The sequence below is a fragment of the Oreochromis niloticus genome, linkage group LG8 (genome assembly GCF_001858045.2).
Source record: "Oreochromis niloticus isolate F11D_XX linkage group LG8, O_niloticus_UMD_NMBU, whole genome shotgun sequence".
NCBI lineage: Eukaryota > Metazoa > Chordata > Actinopteri > Cichliformes > Cichlidae > Oreochromis > Oreochromis niloticus.
In genome coordinates, this window is record NC_031973.2 from 7,338,350 (window position 1) to 7,364,997 (window position 26,648).

Below are 26,648 nucleotides of genomic sequence, written 5' to 3' on the forward strand. Positions count from 1 at the left end.
TTTATCCAGGGCTGAAAGGACACAGGGAACCAGCCTTCCCTCAAGGTTAGGGTCAGCTACTTTCACAGTGGGCGACAGGAAGCCAGAGAGACTGCCGTCTCTAAACGTCTAATGAGCCTCTAATTGATATCCAGCTGAAAACCCCACAGAGTGTTAATGCCAGTTCCAAGGAAACTATATTATGTCTTGTCTTCATTAAGCCAACTAGACACAGAAGGCCTTGAAGCATACATTTTTAACGTGGAGTCACAGAGGTAACGACACAGTAGTTGGCTAGTGACACGGTCAGTGTTTCCTGTGAGTCACATATTCTATATACTGTGCTTTTTCATGTTTATTTTCAGGCTGGAGAGCCATTAAAAGCTGAGAAAATTAACAGTAACTCTGCTCATTCATGTTCTTGCTTTGGACTGTCAATCTTCATGCTTCCTGGTGTCTAGATATAAAAAGAGAGGCGGAAACATATTTCACAGGGGGCTCTACTTTAGCTGCAATATTAGCAACTGAGTAATATTTCTTCATGTCCCACCCTTTTATGAGATGTAACTGCAGTAATGAGATGAATTCTAAGAAAGGGGCTAATCCTGGGCAATGCTTTAAGCCAGCTGCCTAACCATATCCCATTCGCCATGCTGTGGAGGCTCCAGCTCTTCTGCCAGGACGGCTTACAGACTGTGTTTGCTTAAACGTTTCATTCATCTTGATTAACGCTGCATAAGATGAAGCTTAAAATAGCTGTTGCAGACTTTTCAAGCTTTGCTGAGTGTAGACCAGCAGATGGCATGTGTTTGTTTAGGAGGTTAGTAGCGTTTTAAACTTGATGTCTCTTAATTCAGCGTGATTCGATAAAGGCATGAAACATTGTCATTCGAGCATGTACCTCCAACTCAAAGCGCAGCACACCTGCCGAGCTGCTGTTCAGATGTTCTATTTTTGTTTCCTGTGATAAAATGTTAAGCACATAAGCAGCTGATTTCTTAAGTAGGTGCTGGAGGTGTTTGTGTTGTTTTACAGCTTATACTTGTATATCTAGTTTTGGCTCTTCTGACAAAGCAGTCCAAAACCTTTGTGCTTGGATGGCATAAAGTGCTTTTAAGCCTCTCTCTGATGGCTCCCCACAAGGCAGCATTAGCAACATGTTTTAATGAGCTGAAATCTCGACACAAGAGGCACCATTTCTCATTTTGGGCCTGGGAATAAAGGTCATCTGTGCTTAAAGGATGCTGAAGAAGGTGAGTGTTGGAAAGAGTGCTGCGCCAGTTTAGGATTAAAGGCCAGACTGTCACTTTAGAAATTGCATTTTGGTCTTGGAAAAGTAATGGGGGGAAAAGCAACTGTGCTGCACTTACACATCCATTTCAGGGGAAATGCCTTGTTGTCTTCTGATGAGAGTAGATTTATGTTAGAAGTTGTAGATAAAAGACTAATGGGCCTGACTTGCAGTAGGCAGCAGCATCGTCTCTGATGCTTTTTATTTTTGCAGTATGTGGGTGAGAGCAGGTGATTAAGTACTTTTGGATACAAAGCCTATGTGGTCATGTTGGATTTTTGTACCTATAAATCACCTGCACGTTGCACCTACAAGAGCTCTCTGGCAACACCGAGAGCCGGTTTGGAACTCTGCACTAATTGAGTCAACAGCGTTGGCGACTTTTATGCACCTCAGTGGCTTTATGTGGCTGAATCAGTGGTTCCTAAATGTTTCCACTGTGCGCTTGCACCTGATCGTGAAATATCTAGGAGGGAAGAAATTTCACAGACTGACTTGTTACAACTGTACTACATTAGAATTCATCAAGGTCTTTTAAACACTCTGGAAACCTGACCAGTGGTAGCAAAAGTTGAAAAGTGTTGGTTAAATTTATGCAGATGGTGGACTGGTGTAACTGCTATGTGGACAGGTGTCCTGTGTTCATTAAGTTCATTATGCACAGCAGCATGTAAGCTGAGGAGGCTGCATGCTGTGCGGTAACAGTGTTTGCTAACAGTGTTTGCTAATGACATGACCAAGGTTTGGAAAGATGCCATTCTAGAAGCAGAAGACATTCAGCAGCCATCTTGGTAACCTCTTCAGGCAGTTATTTCATGTAAACAGGACCAAGGCTATCTAAATGAATGGGGAGAATTCCCTAAGTTTAATTCCAAGAAAAGACTTTAGTTACTTTGGCCCAAAATGAGGTTTAAAACACCTCATGCCCATTGCAGGTATACTTCTGCTATACTTATGCAAGGTTTGATAACATTGCAGCTTTACTTATACTTGGATTTAATTACACTTACATCATATAATGAGTAGATTTGCTCATATGTTTCCTGGTTCAGCTCTTGATTGGCTCTTTGTGAACAACAAGTGATAAAATGGGACAACCTGAATACCTTTACTGAATGCTACTACAGTTTTCCAGGTGCCAGCGACCTTTCGCTTGACAAGTGAAAGGTCGCTGGGTCGATTCCAGCCGGAGACACAAATCCCTGTGGGGTTTATGTCAGGATGGGCGTCCTGCATCAAACTCTGCCAAATCAAACAGGTGGAGCTACCTGCTGCGGGGACCCCTAGTGGCAAGGGAGCAGCCAAAAATAGCTTCCTATGCTTTGATACCGTGCATCTCACCTATAATGGATTGAAAAAATTATTTTGTTTTTTAAAAAGTTTGTTTGTTTCTATTTCTAAAACTAATTTGAATTTCATTGCCTCTTATGTGACCTGAGTCGGGGGCATAAAATTAATAACTGTACCAAGTTTACTCTAAATTAGTCTACAGCGTGTAATTAAAGAGCCCACCATATTCGTTTGCATTGCTTATTCTCTCCATCACCTGTCTTGATTGGTTTTACTCATTTTAATTGGTGATTTATTTAAATATTTGTAAGTGATGTTAGGCGGTTATCATGTGTTTTATGTCCTAGATATTTCAGAATTAGAAAATGCGAGCGGGTGCAAACGACCCTACTCTCTGAGCGTGTAGCTGCAGGCAAGTTTGTTTGAGTACCCGTTTCTCAAATTGGACAGAACAGTGGCTTCTTCATGATGTTAGCTTGAAAAGCCAAAAATGAAGTGCTAGCCTTTACACAGAGGCATTTGTATTACATGAAAGCTGAAACACTCATGGCCTTTGAGGAGGAGATGAGAGGCTTAAATGCCTTATTTATCAGTGAAATGGGGACTTAGTGTGTTGGTCACATAATTTGTTTTGATCTTATTTCTTGGCCTGTTCGGCTAATAACACAGAAGCCCAGCAGACAAAAGAGAATTTACTTTTTATTCTGCCAGATGATTAGGATTTCTGTGGATGTTTTTTCATTTTGTGCACCAGGCTTAGCCGCAACAATCCGTATCTTTCTAAACCAGACAAGCAGCACAGGGAGGTGTTTCGCCCTTCTTTCTCTTCTAATCATCATCTGCTGGGGGGCAGCTGCCCAAACAATGTGACCCTTCTGGATTGGAGTGACAAGGGGAGTGGCTTTCTATGGCTTCTGCTGTCTTTCTCTAACTCCGAACCATTAGCTACATTTCTGCAGTCTGTTTCACTTGCATGCGCACTAAACTCGCATAACCAGATATCTTTGGAAATGTTATGTCAGAGAAATTCACAGTAAGAAAAATTGCAGTAAAAAAAAAAATAGTGTTTGATAGAGGAGATGACATTTTATTTAAAGATCATGATGTGGGCTCTCACAAACATTTCATGTTTGCTTTCAATTAAAAAAGTCAAATGTTACCCCAAGCGTAGCATCACAGACATTATTTAGATTTCCCCTCTAAGCCTGCAAATCCCAGAACAAAAATATTTCTAAGCGTCTAACTCAGAATGATGGAGTTATTCTTACTGCCTCTCATGATTCCTGCTGTAATTTATTTAGACTTTTGGTTTGCTCAGCTTAATTAATGTGTTGGCAAGTTGGTGTAAAACAGATTAAGTCTTATAAAGTGTTCCCTACAGAGAGCAATGTGCAAACTATAATTAGAAAATGGGGAAAAAAAAGTATTCAAACTCTGTGTGACACCCTTGAGAAAACTTGATTACTGTGTTGCCGTATTCTTTTCTGTCTTTTGTGCAGAAATGACCTTCTTTTTCTTTTTCTTAGTTGATGTGGGAAATTTATCTACATTGACTCTGGAGGATGGCAGAGGGAGACGTGAGAGCTGAAATGGGGACTTCAGAAAGCTTGAATGAATATATTAAAACACACTGGAAGCTTTTAGGGAAATATTTGTTTCACAAAAACTGGTGCAAGTAATGTCCTCTCTCCAGAAGTGCGTGCTAGTTAAGTTGCTATTAAGCATGTTTCCATGTAGCTTTTTTGGTACACTGCACATCCCATGTATAAACTGGGAGCATTTCCGCTATGTTGTGTTTGCCGCATGTGACAACCCCACCCCCCACTTTCTGTCTTCTCACTGCTTCTGTTTTAATATAAAAAGTCCCTGAAAATCTCTATGGGTCAGTGCAACTTTAAATTGGATCTATTATGCCTTTCCTTATTTTCTGTCCTATATATATACTGATGTAATGGTGGGTGCTCAGATTAATCATGATCAGTGTTTCTAATGAGGTCAGGATATGCACAACTAAGCCCTGTAAGCCAATAGCATAGGCTTCAGGCTGCTCTAAATGTTTGGTTTCTGACAGGTTTTTTTATACTCTTGGCTTCATATGGCATCAATTTCAACTCTGGGCATCTCTGGCACACAGCTCTACCAGAACACAGAAATCCTAGCCACTTGCTAGACCAGTAAATCAGAAGAAAGTTGGTTTAGGCCTCAGTTACACAGGCCGAGGGGAAAACGTGTATTTTCCAGCCAGCTTTAAGAGTTTCCTAGAGGTTGGTGTAAGTGAAATTGGTGAAAAAAAGCAGGGGAGTTCCAAAAACCTCCTTTCTTTGGTCGCCTGTGGTGCATGGATGACACTAGTGTTCGCAAAAACTCATTAACCAATCACCAAACGGTAGAGAAACTTTAAAAAAAGGTGCGACACAAAGCAGGAAATGGAGAAAGTTCACCTTCAAAGTAAAGGTGTAGTAGTAAGGCATAACTTAAACAGTTTCACTACCTCATAGGGTGTAGTTGGTGTTTACAGACAAGTATAGTTCCATGCAAACTATAGGTCACTGTGTCAATCTGCTTAGCAACCAAAGTAATTGTGAGGTTTATGTGTGCCACCATATATCTCTTTGTAACCAGTTTCACTTACGAAAAGCAAACAACCTCTTGTAACCACTCACCAGCTGCTCAGGGAATACAGCTTTTCCCATAGCAACTGGTGCTCACAGAGGGGTCATTAAACCGGTCTTTAGGCCCGCGTTGCTTGAAGCTTGGTAGATGATATTACAGTAGCCTTCAGCAACTGTTCGCAACTGGTTGGGGAGTACTCATTTTTCCCTAGCGACAGACGGTTGTTAGGTGGTTGCCAAAAACACCTCTGGTTGCTCAATTTATATAATATTAAGGGAAGAAAAGTTAACATTTGCAAAATTTGGTTATGCCGAGTGTTTAAAATGATTATCCAGGGCATTACGGATCTTTTGTCCTCAGTTTCTCTCTCATGTCTACCCCATGCTTGACACTCCCAAACGTGCTCCACCTTTTTCCTGCTGTCTTGGGTTAAAGGGTTTTGTTTTTTTTTTCAGACAGTGGATGAGGTGAGAGGCTGCACCAAGTCCCAGTTTGAGATGCATAAGTATTATTTTAAACTGTGAATCACGCAGGGATACTTTTGTACAGTGTAAAATAAAAATATGAAGTTGGAATGAGCTCAGTGGGTCCCCTGTAGCTAATAAATGCTGCCTAAGATTACTTTTGAGCATTAAGGGGGATGCAGTATGTGATGTAATGTAATGTTACCACTGGGTGGCCTGTGTGTATTAAAGATGTTAATTTAAACGCTCAACACTGGGAGCAGCCAAACAATAGCCGTTCACATTTACATCTCTCCGGTTCCCACTCATTTTCGTCTTAATCACATGGCTGCTAACATCACCCACACAGATATTTCAGTCCCTCTCTCCCCCGTCCTTAACTCAACATCTAATGACATAATCAGACTTTCGGTCAGACTACTTAGAGCCTCTACATCACAACTTTCAAAGCAGTACTTTATGTCAGAATCCACCCCCTGTGGAATATGACAACTGTCTGCTGTCCCAGTCTGCCCTAACAATCAGCCCTTGTAGCCCCGAATGCTGTTTGTGTTCTCTGTTGGAAAAAGATCCACAGCAGAGTGAACAGTGACAGGTCAGGCTGTTCACTCTGTAGACTTGCCACTCCACTGAGTCGGATGTCAAATAGTGTCTGCTGTTTCTCCTGTGTGTCAATACAAGGGCCTTTCAGTTCATTGCTCACCTTAAAGTGTTTTATTTCACTGTTATTGCCTTTGTAGAGAGCTGCTGGGTGTCCCCTCTGGAGAGGGTTTGGGACTGTGGTTCAGCCCAGCGAAATGTAGCGCCTCGCTGCCCTCAAAGCCGGATTTGTTGTCTGCTCATGGTGAGTCTTCTTAAGTTTCATGGCACGGGAACCGGTGTGTAGCTGGGACCTTTTTACACCTACAGATGCACCACAGAAAAGTCCTGAGGTATAGGAACACTCACAGAACAGTAGATATGTTGTTAAGCTTGCAATGTGTAAGTAGGCCACAAAATGAGAACAAAAACTGTCCTGTAATTATAAAGCCGAAAGCTTTTGTTAGTATACAGAGCATGTTCTTTAAAAAAATGATTGTGGCCTCAAAAAACAGGAACTTTCCCCCCCCATTTGTTTACTTAATGACTCTGTTGTGGTATTGCCATGGGGGAGGTCTTTATCAGGAGGAAAAGCTGTAAAACTACTAAATACTAAATAAATTAAAAGTGCAAAGTTTCTGCCCTCCTTCACATTTTCCAAAAGTGTCCTGTGGGCCAGATTGTAGACCTTTGTTTGACACCCTTGGTTTAGAGGGCTAAACTGGGAGTTATCAGCTTGCTTGTTTAAGTGGATCTATATTTCAAGCTGCTATATACGGGATGCTAATTCTAGTAAATGGTTTCTTTCAAATTTGTATCATTCAAAGATTTTGTAGTTGAACATGTAACACTTGTTTTTCAGGAGAGGAGAGTTGGGAATGTGAGTTAACTTGGAAAACTCTGTCAACAGGAAATAAATGCATGAAACATAGAGCCTGCTTCTTTTTCACTGTGAATTTCCATAGTCCATACGGTAGAGGTGCTGTCTTCTCTTGAAGAAGCTGTCTATCAAAAATAGTCTTATTTTTCAGAAGTGTCCCGGGTACTGATCGATGCTCCGGCTTGAGGCCATATGTAATTACTTTGAGACCAGCCAGCCATGAAATTGTTGTTTGAGTCTGAAATGGATCCAAAGTCAGAGCAAGACCTTCTGGTGTTGTCACAGTCAGAAAAACTATGACCACAGCAGCACGAGGATATGGTGCGATAATTTCGAGGGCTGGTAAGGAGGTAAGAAAATGCGTAATTTGTCAGTGACCTCTGCAGTCTTATTACCAGGACGAAGTGTTGTCTCATCCACGCGCGTTTTGTCCGTAGTCCGTTTCGATTTTCAAGTGTGCGCCTGAAGATGAAAGACTTCTGTCAGCTGTTAAAGTGGGTTCAGGAGCTCCCAGGCTGCAGAGAGGTATGCAGAGCGACAGTCACTGGCTCACATGTATGCAGCTGTGGCCTGCAAGATGTGAGCAGGCAAATGGAGTGGAAGAGTAGTCCCATTAAACCCTGGCTCTCCTCTGAGAAAGAGGCTAACAGCTCTGAACGCTGGCCTCTCGCTCCCTTGCAGAAAGTGCTGACACAAATTTTTGTCTGACTAAAATGCCTTCTGACCGCATGACACTGGCTCTTTTCTTCTTCCTCAGAGATTCCTCGGCTGTAAAGCTGGGACTGTACAAAAGGGACACAGTCTGCGAGTGCTGTTTAGGAGCTGGCGTAAATTATAATCATAAACTGCTGCAAAGGTCTGAATTACTCACATTTTAGCGCGTGAAGGAATTTCTTTGTTTGAGCGGTTGATTTGATTTATATGCACAAATCTTTTAGATTTCCCCTCTTCTGGACGCCCGTCCTGGTAAACAAGTCAAAAATGCACAAATCTCGGGGCTTGGACCAGAGGAAGCCTGCTTTGTCCCCCTTTGGCCATCAGCGCGGACCTGTCAGTTTGTGATTGACGTTGCGTGGCGGCTCCTGCGTTGGTCACTGGTGCAAAGATGCAGAAATATGACAACATCTCCAGGCGCATAAAATGCTGGCTTCTAGTGCTTCAATTGTGCATGTCATCCAAAGTGATGTGGTGTTAACCCTCTGGAAACTGTAGGCGTTGGTGGTTTGCACTATATTCTAGTTGCTTCAGTACTTTTCTATAAGCCTCAGCTCATTCTTACAGTAAAGGAACTGCATTTATAGACTTGCTCACTATAGTATTAGTCATATTTTGACCAGTCACATGCTTTAGGCAATAAATGTCTGCTCAGTGCTCGAGGGGACAATGATGAGAATGATCAGTGTTGTCAAGCTGGTGAAGGGAATCTGCTTGCTCTCCAGTGGGTTGTGTGGGTGGTTAGCTACAGCCCACAGCTACTGAAAGAGAGCTGTGTCAAATCTGACACACTGAAAGCCACAAACGCCAACGCTGGGAGCCAGTTGTGAAGCAAACCAATTTAGTGGCAAGATAAATTCTGTTTAAGTTGAGGGAGAGCTGTCCTCGCTGGCTTGATCTTGTTTTTTTGTTTTTTTGTTTTTTTCCCTCCAGTTTGTAAGTCCAGAACGGTTTCACTTTGGGTCGTGTTTGTACTTGTAGTCAAAAATCCATTCAAGATTATGAGCAGATAATACCAGGGATTATTTTCCAAGTAGCTTGAATGTTCAGGGGTTATGTTTCCGGCAGCTTGAACATTGCTTTGACTTGAGTATAACACAGAAACCACAGACCTCGATTGCCAAATAGTCAAAGAATGAAAGAATAAAATGCCTTTCTGGCTGCTGTGAATGGGCTGGTGCATGTCTTTTTGTTAATGAAAAACAGTCAGAAATTCCTTAACACAAAACAAAGCTCTTAACCTCACACACAGTATGTAAAACATGGATTTGGGTTTCAAATGATGGGCAAGTGTAAATGTGCCTTAATGGAGTTCTTTCTAGTGGCCAGCAGGGGGGAACTCCTCTGGTCTGATTGTATAGACATCTATGGAAAACCTACCTTACTTATCATTTCATTTTTGACTTTTCTGATGAGTTTATGATGTTGATCGTTTTTTTCAAGTCTAATTTAAAACTGCATTAGTTTGTAAATTCTGAACCTGTTTAGATACCCATCAGTGCAGCTAACAGTCTGTATAGTGCCATGTATTTTCCTTAGGTTCTCAGTCAGATCCACCATTTGCATGTGACCTATTGCATGTGATTCCTTGCATCAGGCCATGATCAAATTGCATATCTTGAGGCATTAAAACAGAAGTCTGAAAACCAAGAAGTGCTTTGACGGTGGATCTATCAGCCTGCACAGCCCGTAGGATGGTGGCTTGGTTCTCAGCACTGTTGCCTGGGTTCAAACTGGGGCAGGTCTCTGTGTGGAGTTCGTGTGTCCTCTCTGTTTTTGCATGTGTATCCTCTGGGAGCTCCTGTTCCCTGGGGTGCTACATGGTGGCTGTACACTGCTCCTAATACTTTGGATGGATTTAATGTTTATCTATTTTCATAGGGAAACCTAAAGGATAACTCGCCCTCTATCTTACCTCTGTGCTTGGGACAGCTCTAGCTTAGTCATGCATGCCAGCTAATGCCGTGGATAGTTAAGCGGGAAGCTGGTGAGGGATTACATAATTGCATTATTTCAGCTGAAAAGCAGAGGAACGATCCTGGCTGAAAAACACACTTGTAAGAAATCTCAGCCTCTCTTTCATTTACCTTGTGGACAGGTTAAGAAAAACAACAGTATTGTTTTTTTTGTTAGACTCTATTGTCTGCACTGCTAGTCTGGTGGGTGGGGGGGGGGGGGTCTGCTGACTTGGATGCTGTTAGCTACAAGGTACTGTAATTGTCATGCAGCTCATTAAAGCATTTTAGGCCAATGGCTTTGAAGCTGGACACATTGGTTAACTCTGGACTCGGTGGTTTGAGGTGGGAGGGAGCTGCATTGGCTTTGAGCAACGAATTGCTCATTCGGGGGGCGGGGACATATTAGAAGTTGTACATGAAAGGGCTTCGAAAGGCTTTTTATTCTTATGTCCTGTGAGGATTTCTGTGTTTGGGTTTTCAGTAGAGCTCTGCATACATATATACATTTTTGTCATCCAGAGTGCAAATGACAGAAGCTGTGATGGACAGAGTGCTATCATGGTAACGGGTAAATGAATTATCGTTGGTTATATTTGCCATTAGAAAAAATATTTTTTGTTATGAAAGAACATGAAGTACTGAGTCTTACTTTGAAATTATTATCTTCCATGGTGGCAGTGGGAAAGAGAAAATCCAGGTTAGAGTTGCTAACAGCCTTCATTTTAACAGCTGACGTAGTCCGCTTAAAGCCGTGTCATTAAGCATCATAATGCTGCCCGGCTTCCAGTGGTCTCAACAGTGACCACAGTGAAGTAGCCAGGCTCCAACACAGGAAATGAAGGACGGAGAATTCAATTTGTGCTAATGTACGGTTTGAGAAATAACATGGCGTGAACAGCATGAAAGCAAATGTGCATTGTAGTCTAGACTGAGCTGTACCACAGTTTCCTTAACATTTTTTTCCTCATTTCAATTCATGCATAATAATTATGAGGGGGGGGGTCAAAAACTCCTACCCTGTAAATCATAATCTTTTCAGTCAGTGGCCCAAGTCCACCTCAATTTGCCCTGTGCAGTTTGTTGTATTGTGTTTGGACGTAGTGCAACGAGACCACGGGAGCATCTGGACTTTTTCTTGTAAATGATGCTGGTGAGGTGTGTAGTCGGACCAGAGTTTTAAGAATATGCAGACTACGTAGACATTCCATGCGAAACCTCATCATCATTGCCAAGTCAATCATGGTTTATCTTCATCACAGTGTTTAGCGGATGTAATGAGTGCATGGGATTGCCAATATGCCTTAGACGCAGAGGTAAACAGAGACATCCAGTTATCATCTGGGCTGTTGGGGGAACTCTTTTAAAGTGAGTTTCCTTTGGGACTGTTCATGCACAGGTTTGCTCAAAATCCGCTCCTCCCCTCTCATCTATGCCAGCCATCTTTGACAGCTGGGCTCAGCTAACAGCTGCTGCCCCTCCCCCAGAATCTAACATGTTAAACAACAAAAAGAGTTGGCAGCAACTGTGCTTTGTAGGAGAGCAAATTATCTTGTAGATGCACAGAGTGTGTGTGGTCCCTCTTGGATGGGGTTGCAAGGTGTAGATTGACCTTTTTTAAATGTATTACACTTTCATCCTCAGTGTCTTTTAGTGGGGAGTTTGGTAGGATTTGATAAGTAAAGCAAAGCATTTTTGGAAAGAAAAAGATTCCCCGATGACGGAGAGAAAAACATCCGGTCATAAGAGATTTCCAAACTTCTGTGATCTTCACATAGCCAAAGCTTATCTTCTCGGTGAAACACGGGATTTCTCATGTTATCCACAAACACAACTTCCATACATGTGGCAGTTACTTTGTGGAACAAGTGTCCGTTGTTGAGGCTATTCTCTTTCTGGCAGTCTTCCTCTGTAAAGTTCAGAAACTATAAAGTTCAGGCTATAAAACAGCTTGTGATGTGTTTTGATGAACGGAGTGAAGATTACACTTTCACATTTTCCAGGTTTTTATGCAAAGATGTAAAGATTCCTGCAACACCAAGCAAAATCACCACCACTGTAGTAAAATGATGCAAATGGGGAGTATTATTTACTCCAACATAATGAAGTTTTTTTGTTCATTAAAAAGGTCATACATAGCGCAACACAGACTATTTAATTTTGTTTTATTTATACAGTGGCAATTCTCAATAATTTCCTTTACTGTACAAGGACTAATTATGTTCAGATTATATTTGTAGTGATGCTTATTTCAGCCCGGAGCAAACCCTGTTTTTATTCTGATCTTGAGGAGATAAATGTGATGGATATCATTGGTGATTTATGCAAAGGGACATTTTTCTACTTATTCACCAGTTTGTGATCTGAAATTGATTTAAGGGTTGGGATTGGTTTAGGTAAACATGCAGGCAGTTTTATTTCCTCTGTACCGGCTCCACTGGCTACTACATAATCTTGATTGCTAAGTGTGCTCTTTTGTATCACCTTTTAACCTTCGGTTATACAAGGTGCTACAACAGCCCACACAGCAATGCACAGTGCTTGTCTTCTTCTGAGGCACTTGACTTTGATCCAGCAGGGTCATTAGTGGCCCTGGTTCCCTTTAGTTGACTACACTGAAAGGGTCCGGGGGTCAGCAATGCTCTTCCAAGACCTTCCAGCCCTCCTCCCCTCACATATGGTGACAGCCATAGCGGATGGAGAGCACAGGAGAAAAACCTCACAGGACAATAAATGACTGCAAATGTATTAGAGACTCTCACACTGAATGGCAATTTTTTTAAAATTAATTTTTGGGGCATTTTTTAAAAGCCTTTGTTGGACAGTTGGAAGCAGACAGGAGAATGGGGAGAGAGCGCAGGAAATGGTCCGTAGCAGAATCAAACTCGGGCCCCTGCAGCCTATTGGCATATGGATCACCTGCTCAACCAAGTGAGCTATAGTGGTGCCTCACGATTGCACTGTTTAAACACACGGTTCTCAAAGAGTGGCCAAGGAACCCCAAGGTGCCTGTGACCCAATGGCAAGGGATGCTTTACAAAAAATAGTTATAAAAATTGTGCTCTAATATTTAAAACAGTACGTGATTACAGATGGAGACCATTTATGCTTAGCCAAGAGAAACTGTGATGCACAATAAATTATATTAAGTATGTGTAATTGATTTAAGGATTATGAGGGAGTCCCTGAAAAATGTCCATAAGGTCCCCAAAAACCTAGAACTGGACCCAGTGTAGACAGTTTGTGTAAGGCTGGTGTGTCTCCAGAGGAACCTTTTTCTTTTGCTGAGGTTGGCAAGGCCTACATCAGCGTGATAATGTGGATGGCTAAGGCATGGTGAAAGATTTGTGACTTTGAGCAGAGAGGATGGACTGGAGGCGATGCTACATGGTTCCATCTACATAAGATTTCTGCACCCTCAGCTTGTAGGAAGTCACATGTCCACATTCAGAGACATTCATATGTTATTGACCGCTGTGTGTGATGGCTGTTCAGCAGACCTCATCCAGGGACAATGCAGTATTCACATTAATAATACAGTGCCTCATTTTCAATTAAACAGAATGAAAAATGCTTTTTCTTATGCGTGAAAGCTCATTAATTTCCACAGCACATCCTCATGAACCCAACAGTCTGAATGACTAAAGACAAATAATTGTGACGCCACAAGAAAACAATCAGTCATTTAATGAAATCACTTGCTGTTTAAGTATCTTTCAATTAAAGCTCCTTAATGCATTGCTGCTGAAGTGAAAATGACATGCGTGACTGCCAACGTGTATGAAAGTGTTCATAAATAAAATATGTCCAATTTTCTTTGAAGCCTGGATTGTTTTTCTGTGCGAGTGTGGGAGTAAACCATAGCTCTGTCTTCCCGAGCCACCAGACGTGATTGACACACGGTGATGGCGGCTGGGATCTAACAGACATTTATTGGTAGTCATCAGATTGCCATCAGGGGTCAGGGGCTAGCCAACGTGCTAATTGGGTCTTGGTTTGCCGTGTCTGCACTTTCAATCAAACGTCAGTCCAACCCGTGACAGCGATCTGGCCGTGGGATGAACTGGAAGAGCAAGTAATTTAAGATGTTTTCTCTCCCTCCCACACTTCCTTCTATCCTTTTGTACTCTCTGCTTAAAGCTAGATTTATAGTTACAAATGGCAACCTTGAAGGTACCATTACCCTTGTGAAGCCCACTAATGCCTTTTTTTTGTGGTGGTGTATAGATGGCTCAGGACTTAACAATCTGGAGGATAAAAAGGATTAAGTTAACTTAAATTTTAAGTCGGTGATAAAGCTACATATTTTGTTGCTGATTACATCAAAAGGAGACCACGTCCCTGCAATCTGACACTGGCTGTTTAATCACAGTTGTTTGCAGGTTGACTGCAAACGCATCTCCTGTAGAAACTGTCTGTGGATGACATGAAAGGTGATTGGAGAGAGGTGCTGCTAATTCGCAGTGGACAAAAAGTTCTTCACAGAGTGAACATGAACGTGGTGGTGGCATACATGATGATACAAAAGTGGAACAATGCATAATTCATCAGGAAAAGTATTCCTCTCCTTGCTCAGTCTCTGCTTCAGTGGAGCCCCGTTTATATCCACGCCAGTGTAATTTGCAGACTTATTTCCCCAGACGTGAACAAAACCGAGGCTGTTGTCAACAATCACTTTTGACAATTGGATCTGTTTTTCTGCCTTATTTATGAGTGGATAAGCTCAGTAAATGGGAGAAAGTAATTTAGCCAGCACCAGATGTCATCGTGAGTACCCCCTTTGACACACCTAAACGACTCTCTCTGTCTCTCTTCTTCTGTTGTGTTAAATGGCCTTTCCTTATTGATCGGTTCTGTTCTTGTCCTGTGGTTTTGAAACCATACCCTTGTTCTGAAGCTCTGATAACTTTTTCCCTATACCCGTGGGACATGTTGAATACCACACGTGGACTGTCTGTGGGTTTTCCTGACGTCACAGGCACTATCTGCGGATGCCAAAAATAAAGATCGACACTTAATTTTACCTTCGTTGTCAGGTTTCTCTTCACCTTCAGCTAACTGACAATCAGGGATGACTAATTTTGGTGTCTGTCATCTTATACAGCACTCAGTGGAGGTTTTTGTGTCATGGTGTAAATGAATCAGCACTGCATCCCCAAGAAATTATGCACATATTGGAGTGTTTCATACCCCATAGTTAATATCCAGTGCATCGCATGGCAGATATAGTGGGGTAATATTCAGTACTTCTTTCTTCTTCTTTTTTTTTTTTTTTTTTTTAAGTAGGGATGAAATTAATTTGGAACTTTTATCTTAATGTTTGCCTTTGTTGAAGTTCTGAATTTTTACTTAATTTTACTTTAATTTCATGGTTGACTGTAATTGGCTAATTGCATCAAGTGGAGCACAGTCATTGACTGTATATAAAAGATGGATGTGAGTGTGGGGTCTTGACATGAACGTGCCTTAACACTAGAACTGATGACATGTCTCTGTCCTCTAAGTCTTCCACTGCACACAGCAATTGAGCCATCGCTGCTACGATAGCAACAAGTGAGCATAAGATTATTTTAGGAACTTATTAGTGTTTCAAATGACTGACATTATATAAATACATACTGTGCAAACAAAGAGCACAATAACTAATCGATGTAAATAACTTATTTGTTGTAGAAGAAGAGTGTTATGCAAAAGATGACAATACACTTTGGGAGAAAGTTTACTATCAGTATTGTTAAAATAAAGCCATTATTTAAAAAAACAGACTCACTTACTGCTCACTGTAAAACAGATTGAACAGCTCATTTCCTGAATTTTTAAAATGACCTCACAGTTGACTTCAACAAAATGGAAACACACATTTTAATAAATTAAATATTGTTAAAGTAGAACATTGAAAATGTATCACCCTGTCCACATCTGCCTCCTCTTCACTGGACCTCTCTCTCATGCTTCAGTCTATAGCCCCTTCACCTCTTCAACTCTGCTCCTCAGGCCTGAAACCCATCTGATTCGGCTGCTCTGCTCTGAATTTCACTCATTACTTGCTCAGATTAGTTCTCCACACTCTGCTCGGTTCAGGTAAGGTTCACCCTGCTGCTCTGGTCAGCCAGTAACCCGGCTTGTGCTCCATGTGCGTGTTATCCATTCTGGCCTCGGCTAAATATTTTATCCCGGACCCATTCAGACCTGCATTATTATTCATATTTGTCTTTTATCTAAGTTAGAGTATGTTTATCTATCCATCAGTTCTTGAGTGTGACATTTTGCATTGATGTCTGTGAAGGGCAAAATAATCCTCTTGGGGATTCTAGGAACCCCCCCCCCCCCCCCCGCATAACCCCCAAATTCCCTCTGTGATCAATAAACCCATTTTAGGAAAAGGCATAAAACTAACTAATAATATATTTTAAACAGCCAGCAGGGAGCGCTTCAAAAACAACCAAAATAAACACTTCCCTGATGAGTTTATAGTCTCGGTCATGATTTTGAAATGGTATTTTATACAGTATGGTGTTTATTATTAATGAAAAAAAATATATATATTGTCCTTATTAGTTAAAAAGGTGGGTCACAGTATCCTTCTTGTTCTCAGTCAGATTCAGCCTCTGGAGACTGCATAAAACGCTTGCTTGTTTTAACTAGATGATCTTTGCAAGACAAAGTAAAGCACAAGCATTTTTTAAATATACGGTCGAAGCTTTAATGTGTTGTCTGCAGTGCGTTTCAGCCTCAGTCATCTCTGTGTGTGTCCAAGGGTTCACTTTGGTGTTATCCAATAAAGCTGCTGTGTTTCTTCTCTATTCACTTCAAAGTTTTTCTCAGATGAAGACCTTTGTAACTCTGTGGATTCATGAAGGAAGCCAGTAAGCCCCCTCGTGCCTTTACTCCACTTAGAAACCATGCTAAGCCTATCAACCAGTAAGCCGCACTTCATACACAGCAGCCTAAGGCAAGGAAGTCCAACACTATCTGGCTCTGGTACGCAGAGATACAAAGTTACTACAAGGCCTCCGGCTAAGTGACATGTTGTCAAGCTTTTTAGGAAAATGAATTTAATTTGGATGCACACATCAACTTGAAATAGGAGTCGTACTCGGTTGTTTAGCGCTTCCCTTGAAGTGGCCAAATCAACACATTTGGGTATCATTTGAAGCCTGCTCATGTCAGGCAGAATGAGCTGACAGCGCAGAGGGAAGCAGAGTTAGTTAATTCTGTGTGAAACCAGCTTCGGGCTGGCACTGGAACCATGTGACAGCTGAGCCAGGACACGATGTGTGGGAATGTTATTAGAAGTTATCCTAGCCATTTTGTGCTTTCATTTAAAAGAGTATTCACACTTCTTTGGTAAGTTTCTTTTTTTCTTTTACAACACTGAGTCACTGGGACTGTTGTGATCATTTGATGATGATCAGCAACAATGTTAATAGCTCTCATTTTAATGCTGTTGCATAGATTTGTTCCCCTATTTTAATTTAATTTTGCAATATTAATTCCCTGTCCTGTGGGTTCTTCAGAGATAGTTTGAGGAATTTAAAGAATAGGTAGAAAAACCTCAACAATATTAGAAATTGTTGAAAATGTAATATATTTAATGGAAGGGCTTTGGCATAGGTTATAAAACAGCAGCTACCTTAAGGGCCTATTTCAGTAAGTGCACTTTTTTGTGTGTATTTAATCATAATATCAAACAAGCTCAGCCTATTTATTAGTACAAACCAGTTGGCACAGTAAAACTTGCAGCTGTTAATCGGTGTAAAATGAAGCCGTTATTGCATTTACTGTGATTTTTGTTTTGAAAAACATGAAATGTCAGCGATGAATGCTTTTTATATGTAATACAGTACGGTTTTATACAGCTGCCTTCACAAAAATCATCATTTACTTAATCTGTTGTGCTGTTGCCGCATGGAGTGTGATTACATCAATGGCTCCATCTTTCAAATGTCACTTGGAGCACCAAGAAGATCCTAGCCTGATGTAAATCCAAGCCATGATCAACAGGGAGATGAGGAATGAGTGAGAACCGGGGAGGGTATGGCACCTCAGCCGATTTAATTCTTACAATTTAATTTGAGCGCCTGCACAGAGCAGAGACACCGACTGATTTTTAAACGCTTCCATCTTAATGCAAATGTGCACTTCTGCCAATGTTGATTACCTGCCTTTAGCGGCTGTCTGCAGAATGACCTTCCGTCCTCGTGTCACGACTCTATTTGCCCCTTTAAGCTGCCTGTCAAACATCGAAACATTCTTCTTCCCGAAGCTCTGGTGTGTTTGTTTGAGCATGATTAAGGAGCCACGGGCATACAAATGGAGGATTTATGCAAAACCAAAATTTCCTGTGCATTCTACAAGATAGATGATTGACACATCAGTGTCATATGTCAGGAACAAAGATGAAAGCCTATTATTTAGATTAGGTTTAGATGTTTCATTTCATTAATACATCTCCTATCACCCATGCTCAGTCATTTCAATGCATGTGTTGCAGTAGCAGCACTCCGAAATGGCCAGCAGGTGTAGCAGTGAGGTCTCTGAATGAAGAGACAGGATGAAGAAGAGAAGAGGAGGGAGGACTGGAAGCTGCAGTCAGTAGGATTAATTGAACTGTCTCATTTAACCACCATTAATCTGTCTCTCCAGGCAAATACCATATTTAACTCCGTCTTTGACCTTTTAGCATCATCTAGTGTCATTTGTAGCGGAAATGGTAAAAATTTAAGAATGCACGCTTATGTATTTAACCTTATTAGCTTCCCTAAGTCTTTACATCAGAGTAGTCCCATTACCCTTAGCATCACAATTAGGAAAATCCCATGAAGCTCATTCCTCCTCCATCATCGCTTCCTTTCTACCTGCTCTCTGCAAAGGTCTGGTCACACCGCTGCTCAGCCACTCAGTTTTCTGTTATTGTTCACAGGAGCGACCACAGAGAAGCGAGGTAGCATTAAAGTAGCGCATTCACAACCTTTTAAAATCAGAGCTCTGCTGCTGTCACTTTGATGTCTGCCGAGAAAAATGCTTTTACATTTATCACTGACAAATACCTACTTCTGCACTGTCCACCTGTTAAAGAGATTACAAAGAAGGCATGCAAGTGAACTTTAAAAAACTGCAGCTCCGAGAGAATAAATAGGGTCTGTGATTTATTTCTGTCCTCGGCGTGGCTAGGGGAATTTTCTACACCTGCCTACAGAGCTAACAGTATTTCATCCCATTATTTGGTCCTGCCCAAACACCTTCTAAAACAAACGGGAAAATAGAAAGCATTGGATTATGTTCTCCTTCATGTGGCTCTCTCTGACTCTGATAAAGGTTGACAAGCTATTTCAGTCGCTTCCTTTTGAATGGATTTGAACAAGAGAGCAAAAGAGGCTTTAGCTGGTTTCAAATGAGCATAGGTTTGGTAACGAAACTGTGTGACAGTTGGCCTGCGTGAGGACTTCTGTTTCCCCGGCGGGACATGACACAACCAAAGCACATGATAACTCACATGGCTATATGTGGGCTGTGTAAATGGTAAAATGGACTGCACATGACTACTCAAAGCACTTCACGCTACAAGCCACATTCACACATTGATCCATATTCTAAACATTCAGGGCTTTTTCTGTTGCACACTTGCATGCTGATGGATGGATCGGGGGCAGAGGGGTGGACTTGCTGGGACCCACAGCTTGAGAAGAGAGAAATGTCTCTCATATGCAAATATTGCCATTCAAATGAAGCTGAAATTGGAGCCAAGTATTGCTGCTCTATTGTATAACGGGTTGAAGCCACAGGCCAGAATACAGTCATGTAATTTGCTAGTGCAGAGTAGATCACTGAGAGTATCTGTAAGTCTTAAAGCCTTCAAAAAGCACTCAGTTTAGTTCTCTCATAAAAAGCTTTAAGGGTCTTTTAAAAGTTTTATATTTCATTCACAAAGGCCTTAAATATTTTTAAGGAGGCTCTTCAACTTTTTTTTTTTCTCTTTTTAATCGAGTTTCAACTGGAACCTTGTAACTATCTTGCAACAGTAGCTGGGAAGCTTAATGACTTATCGTGGGCACCAAGTTCACATGTACAGTTGTCACAAAGGGGGGAATGACCAGGCTTTTTTTTTAGTGGAGAGGGTTTTAACATAAGCATCTATGGGGATTGACTCGCTATTGGAGGCAGCCTCAGCTCATTCATTGGTGCTGAAGATTGCCACTTGACAATTACACTAAATCTGTCATTTTGTGAAGTAGTTTAAATGGTTTTACTTTTAGATCATTGTTCACTTGTAAGAGTAAATGGCTTTCAACTTGATACACTTCTGACGCTGTTAGGTGAGAAGCTTTCAGACTTCACATCGTCCACAACAGGCTTCATAACCGTCTCATCCGTGACTGATCAAAGCTTCTGTGGTGCATTGTGATACAGATATCACCACCTTCCCCTTAAGCATTGAGTGTGAGGGCATTAATCTAGATTAATAAATAATCTATCGCTGGGCAGGAGTGAAACTTTGTTACCAGCAACCTTAAGTGGTTTCTGCATTGCCTTGTGGAACTCTCACCTTGTGTGCCGGGCTCTGACACTTCCCCTTATTGATATCAGTGTGATTTATGAATCTCTGCTCCCCTGGCCATCTTCAAACTGGAGATGGGAGGATGATTTATCCCTGTCTGGTGCTGCAGGGTGTCTACTGCTGGCGAGATAAGGGAGGAGGCTCTGACTAAACGAGCTTTCAGCCTGAGTAGCTTTATTCCTTTTTTTTGTGTGTGAATGTTTTCTCTCCTGTTTTAATGAACAAGTCCATCTGCTGGGTGCCACCATCTTCACCTTACTTCTTCTCCGTGGACCTTGAGAGCAAAAGATAAAGTGGAAGAAACCAGTCGATTGTGGGTGACTCAGCTTCGATTGTACAGCTTTCATAGGATAAATATTCTGAATGCATGTTTTCTCTGAAGCCTGTCTTTGTTTGATTAGGGTCTGACATTTGTGTTTCCCAGTCAGAACTCCGGATTGTACTATAATTGCTTGAAGCTGAGGTCCTCGGGCGGTCGCCATTTGTCATTCTCAGACTGTTTTCTTCACTGTGCTTTGTCCACTAAAATATTTTCTCCTCTTGGCAGAGCAAAATTGAGTTGTATTTCTTTCACGGGTGACTCCTAATTACCTATATTTAGGACAAGTCTTATTATACGTTTAAGAAGAAAATTGGATTTTACTCTAAAATTTTCCGCTGGTTCGCATATCTGAAAGATTTAGTCCGATTGGGTAGCACCGGAAGCCTGTGCTTTTTTTAAAACGACACAATTTCCATCCATTTCAGTTGAAATCCTCCCTCTGCTCTGTGTCTGATGTGTCTGTGTTACAGGTAATCACAGTAAGAGCTCTCCCCCAGGAAACAAGTGTCCTCACTAATTCTATGATTGTGTCTGTGTTACTTCCTCTTCAATGAGTTTTAATTTGAAGGCCACGGTAACAAGAGATAAATCCTATTGGACGCCCTGCAACGCTGGCCTTTGCCATCACCGGCCCCATTAAAGGATACTTTATTGATTGTAAATAGGCTTTGTAATTAATGGAGGGTCACGGCGGTTCTCAGGCTCAGAGGAACGTCTGCACCTGCTGCTAGCAGGATTTCTTTTATGTTTAAAAAATTTAGATGGCACTTGGTGATTAAAAATGTAATCCATTCTACAGGAAGGCTGCTGTATGAGGGGCCCAAGTTAATCCTCTAGTAATAATAAGTCTGGTTTCTCAAGATTATGTCATGACCAAGTAATTCCTCAAGCTAGGCTTATAGATAAACCTACATATTTAAATAATTAGGCAGGTAATGTGGTGCCCACTTTACCTGCCTGGCTCAAAAGGCACATTAGAGACCCGCTCTGTAGAGGCCCGGTCCAGCCTTCGATATTTCTGCTTCCAAATGGACTCCTCCGTGCCTGTGTTTTATATTTCATCAGAACAAACAAGTGTGCTGCTCGTGGTGACCGGAGCAGATGAAAGTGGCTCGTTGTGCAGGCACGGTGAATGTGCCTTTAAGTGGTTTTTAACGCACAGGAGGAGCATTACGCCTGAGCTGTGGAGGATCCTGAGATGGGCTGCATCCGCTTACGCACATTATCTGTGAGAGCATGCTGCTTCTTGGCTTCCCTTCACAAAGGCCGGTACACAGGGTCAGAGAGAGTGGGAATGAGAGATGTGTATGCTTACACCCTCAGATGAAACATTGCTTCAGCTGTGTATATGGGTACATTTTTTGTCTGTGTGCGCTCGTCTCTGTTTGGCAACCTGTGTGTGTGTGTGTGTGTGTGTGTGTGTATATATACTCGGTTGCCTACTCAGTATGCTGTCTTCTAAGATTCAAAGCATTGATTGCCTCCTCTAGATACAGACAGCAATATCTCTCCCTATTTTCTCCTTTGGCAGTTTGTAGTGCGCTATAGTTTTGCCTGGTTACCTCCCAGTTATACATATGGAAACACATTTCAAGGCTAGACTGTAAAGTCCTCTGTATTTCATCCCTGCTTCATTGTGAGCAGCTGACATAAAGCTCCAGTATACTTACTGAGTCATGGCTTTTTGAGATTCTGATTTAGTATTATAATCACAGAATGCCTTCTGGCCTGTAAGCTAGCTGAACCAGACATAATAAGCTGTTCCCTGCTCATATTTTATGCTGAGGTGAAGTAGTGGTGAGTTGCATGAATACTAGCATTGAAGCCCCTGTGCAGGCCCTCTTATATCTGTAGAGATATGGGTGCATGCCAATAGATCTGACCTGCTGCCACCTTACACTCTCTTATCACTGTCTACATCTTGTCATGCGGGAGCATGTGATTCATACCAATGAGTGGTTTCTATTCTGAGGCAAGGGCTTGCATGGTTCTACATGACAAAGAAAAACACACACTCCTCAGTGGTGTATGGTTTATTTAGACTAGCAAACGGTGTCTTCTCGACAACATCTCCTAGTGAATGAGTCAGATCTCAACGCATCTAAGAGAAATATATACATCTCTTTGTTGATGGTAATTAACAGTGTGAAAAGAGCTTTTATTAAGCAAGACTGGACTGTAAAAATCTGGATTATTCCAGTCAGCCCACACTAAGATGTAGCCATCAGTGGTATGTGTCACTGCTCAGTCACCTTGAACCAACAGTGCTGCTTTTGACGTGACTAATGCTTTTCATCTATCCCTCTGGTAGGTGTAAGGATCACTTGTGTCATTGCATTATAAAGCAGCTGCAGTGATTGCTGTGATTAAGGTGCCTTTTAACAAGTTCTTTCCCACAGCTGAGGAAAGCTGTAAGTAATGTAGTCATTCAGTAGTTTTACAGTCATTGAGCTTGCAGAGGTGAGATGAATAAAGTTGGGAGAAAAATAATATGGCATCATGAGATTCTTAGAAGAAGGGACAAACTGCTAAAAGAAGGCAAAGAGGTTTGTATCAGCATTGACTGTTAGACCCACAGACTCCATTATTAACTGATAAAATATGTGAAATTAATAAAATGGCTAAAATTCCAGAGCCGTTTGTAAGCATATAATTTGGCATAAATCTACCTAGGATTTGTTCTATGTGGACAAGATGATTGGACCCATTGTTGCATGATAAATGATGAATTAACTGTGTATAAACAGGCAGAGTTCAATTTAATTAGCCACACTCAAGCAGGAGCACTGCCAGACCTGTTGAATCCAGGAATCACTTAAATGGAACTTGTCTGATGAATCGACGCAGGCTAAAAGATCTCAAGAGTAACACATCATAGTACAATCTAAAGAAACTCAAGAGTAGATGAGAAAAAAAGTCACTGAGACTACAAAGGGCTATAAGGCTTTTGGGACTCAAGCAAATCATGGTGAGAGCCATTATCCACAAATGAGGAACAACTGAAACAGTCGTGAACATTCCCAAGATCGACCAGTCTACCAAAATTAACGACTCATCCAGGAGGTCACAAAAGAACCCAGAACATCATTTAAAGAACCGCAAGTTTTATTTCGTGATTCAGTAAGAAATAGGCTGGGAAATAATGGTATCCATGAAATGCTTCAAAGTGAAAACCACTGCTCACCAAAAAAATCACAAAGGCTCATCTCACATTTACCAAAACAAATAACTTGATGATCCACAAGACTTTTAGGACAATATTCTGTAGACTGAAAAGTCCAATTACATCTGGTGTAAAACTAACGTATTTCATAAAAAGAATATCATAATGACAGCCAAACATGGTGGTGGTAGTGTTATGGTCTGGTGCTGCAGGACCTGGACGACTCGCTGTAATTAATGAAACCATGAATTCTGCTCTGTAAATCTTGAAGGAAAATGTCCTAACTTGAAGCTGAACCTCGCTTGAGCCCTATAATGTGGCTCATTAAAATAATTCTGCAAAATATAGTCGACCAAAATTCTTCCATCTCGTTCCCAAGGGTGGCACAACCAGTTATTATGTTTACTTTACTTTTTCAATGCTTGTTTTTTAAAAAACAGTATTTTGTGTTTACTCTAATTTCTTTGATTTGAAACATGTAAATGTGACAAATATGCAAAAAAGAGAGAAAGAAATCAGGAAAGGGGCAAAAACTTTTCACAGCACTGTATAATTATTACAAATAGTGTTAGACATGTTATGTTCTTTGAGGATACATTTGCCTGTAGCATCTGCTAACTTGCAGTTAGTTTATCCATATAACCACATCAGGTGGTAATACCAAGCTCATGAGAAATGAGCAAATGCATCATCTGGGCAAAAATAAAAAGGAGGCTAAGTCAGCCTTTCCTTGAATCATTCATTTTATGGCTTATTATTTATTCCGAGGAACTTGTCACACACTGACTGGGAGACACTTCAGTGCTTGGTAAATGAGGTCGGATGTATTTGCATTTATCAACAGTAAGAGGCTGTTTTTATGAGCAGTGGCACATCCAAGTATACAAGAAAAGATAAAATATTAAAAATGTCATGAATCACATTTTGTTGGCCTCGATCACACCCTGGGCAGAGGATACAGATATTTACTGACACTGTGATTGACTGGGGAGACGACTGGAGTGGTAACTGCTGTCAGCTGTGTTATTGGATGCACAATCTTATCAGACATCAAGATCCTCTGTCACTGCAGGTGATATCTAGATTTCTTTTTGTACGTTAATACTGGCAAGAAAGATGTTTATTTAAGGATCTGCAGAAAATTCTGGAAGTTCTCCTCCTCACTATTGCCAACTTTAGTTACCCATTTTTTTCCTAATTGGGCAAAAAAGGCGAGTTTTAGGTCGAACTTTGGCTACTTTTTGGGGAAGAGAGATCCAAGTTTTGCCCAGGGGCTGTGAGGTCTTGCTTTTCCACAATACGCACTCATCTGTTCAGTAACTGGTAGCAGCTCATTCAGTTGACCGAGTGGCAGCTGATATTGACGTAAATGAGGTGTACATGTGAATTAACCTTCTCTTTGAGTGATAATTATACATGTAAATATTACTGAAGTCATATAACACTTCTCTCAAACCTGTGTATGCTGGTTATATCAAATGGTGGGGTTATAAAGTCAGCATTTAAGCTGTGAAGAGCAGTAGGCTAGAAATGATGCAGACGTTTCTGCTGATGAGGGCCACGTTTGGCCAAGTATATTTTTGTCTGATTGCAGTCAACTGCAGTATATATGAGCGCAGAGTAGGAGATAACAGATGTGAGATTAAGCAGAATGCAAATATGACTCAATGATATCATGGATAATTTAATTTGCAAATGACATCATTCAAGCAGGCTTTAACTTTCATATGAAATCAGCAACACTTTGGCAACATAAAGAGTAAATGAATCCACGTCTTTGCATCTTGTTTTGATCAGTCTGTTTCAATCAGAGCGCTTGTGACTTCTAACATGTGGCTCTTATTTACAGCTAAACATTGAGCCAGTTTAAACACTGCTCATATTTTATGCTGCGCTTGAGTAATTGTTGCTGAAGAGACTTGCTTAGATGACCCTGCACAAGCTAGAAATGATCGTGCATCCCTATAGATCTGACTTGTGGCCACCTTACCGCTCTCTGTACATCTCTTGAGAGCATGTGATTTATGCTAATGACCATAGGGGGAGTTTGCATGGTTCTGCATGATAAAAATCACTCCTCGTTGCCGGTTTGTTTATTTAAACTGTGTTTCTCATTTGCATTTCCTGGGAAATGAGTCAGATTTCAAAGTGTCATAGGATAAATAATGTGCAAGTTCTACTTGTTGTTGATGATTTAAATAGGTGTGGATTGTAGAAACCTGGATTATTCATTCAGCTAAACTAAAATGTAGCTATTTATATTACGTATCTCTCCTCAGTCACCTTGAACCAACAGGGCTGCTTTTGATGTGACTAAAGCTTTTTATCTATCCCCCTGCTAGGTGTAAGGATCACAATCTTATCAGACATCAGGCTTCTCTGTCACTGCAGCTGATATCTGGACTTCTCTTGGTACCCACTTATTGGCAAGAAAGACACTCATTTATTTAGTCATCTGCGAGCAAACCCAGCCAAACTCGCTCAGAAGGTGTCCGAGGGACAAAAATAATAGTCACACATATAGAAAAAGTCTGTGCTGAAAAATGATTAGACAGTCACCACTTATGGTATTTGAAACAGTAAACAAACCCAGCTGGAGCCATCTAAAGTGATTTGAAGTTGGGCATGGTCTGATTCTGGCAGCTCCCTCCAGTTGTTTAGATCAACTTCTTTTTCAGTCTATTTTCTTTTTTTCCCCCTCTGCACTTCAGCTAAACTCAAAATTGGCACCTGCCACGGCGGCATTCAGTTTTCAGTCTCGTTGAGACATACGGCTTCAGACTACAGAAAGCCAGTCTGGTAGATTTGACGAAATCAAAGTGAAATAATCGAAATCTGGG

General features: G+C 41.2%; 1 protein-coding gene across 6 annotated transcripts in view; it reads left to right on the forward strand.

The window, feature by feature from the left end:
- tanc2b (tetratricopeptide repeat, ankyrin repeat and coiled-coil containing 2b) overlaps positions 1-26,648 on the forward strand; it is a 163,547-nt gene that overhangs the window by 12,498 nt on the left and 124,401 nt on the right. For 5 of the 6 annotated variants that reach the window (XM_025909851.1, XM_005458166.3, XM_025909853.1 and 2 more), the window contains exon 2: positions 6,378-6,481. The exons of the other annotated variant lie outside the window; for it this stretch is intronic. The gene's annotated coding sequence lies outside the window, so the exon portion shown is untranslated. The remainder of the gene's footprint in view (positions 1-6,377; positions 6,482-26,648) is intronic. 6 annotated transcript variants of the gene reach the window in all.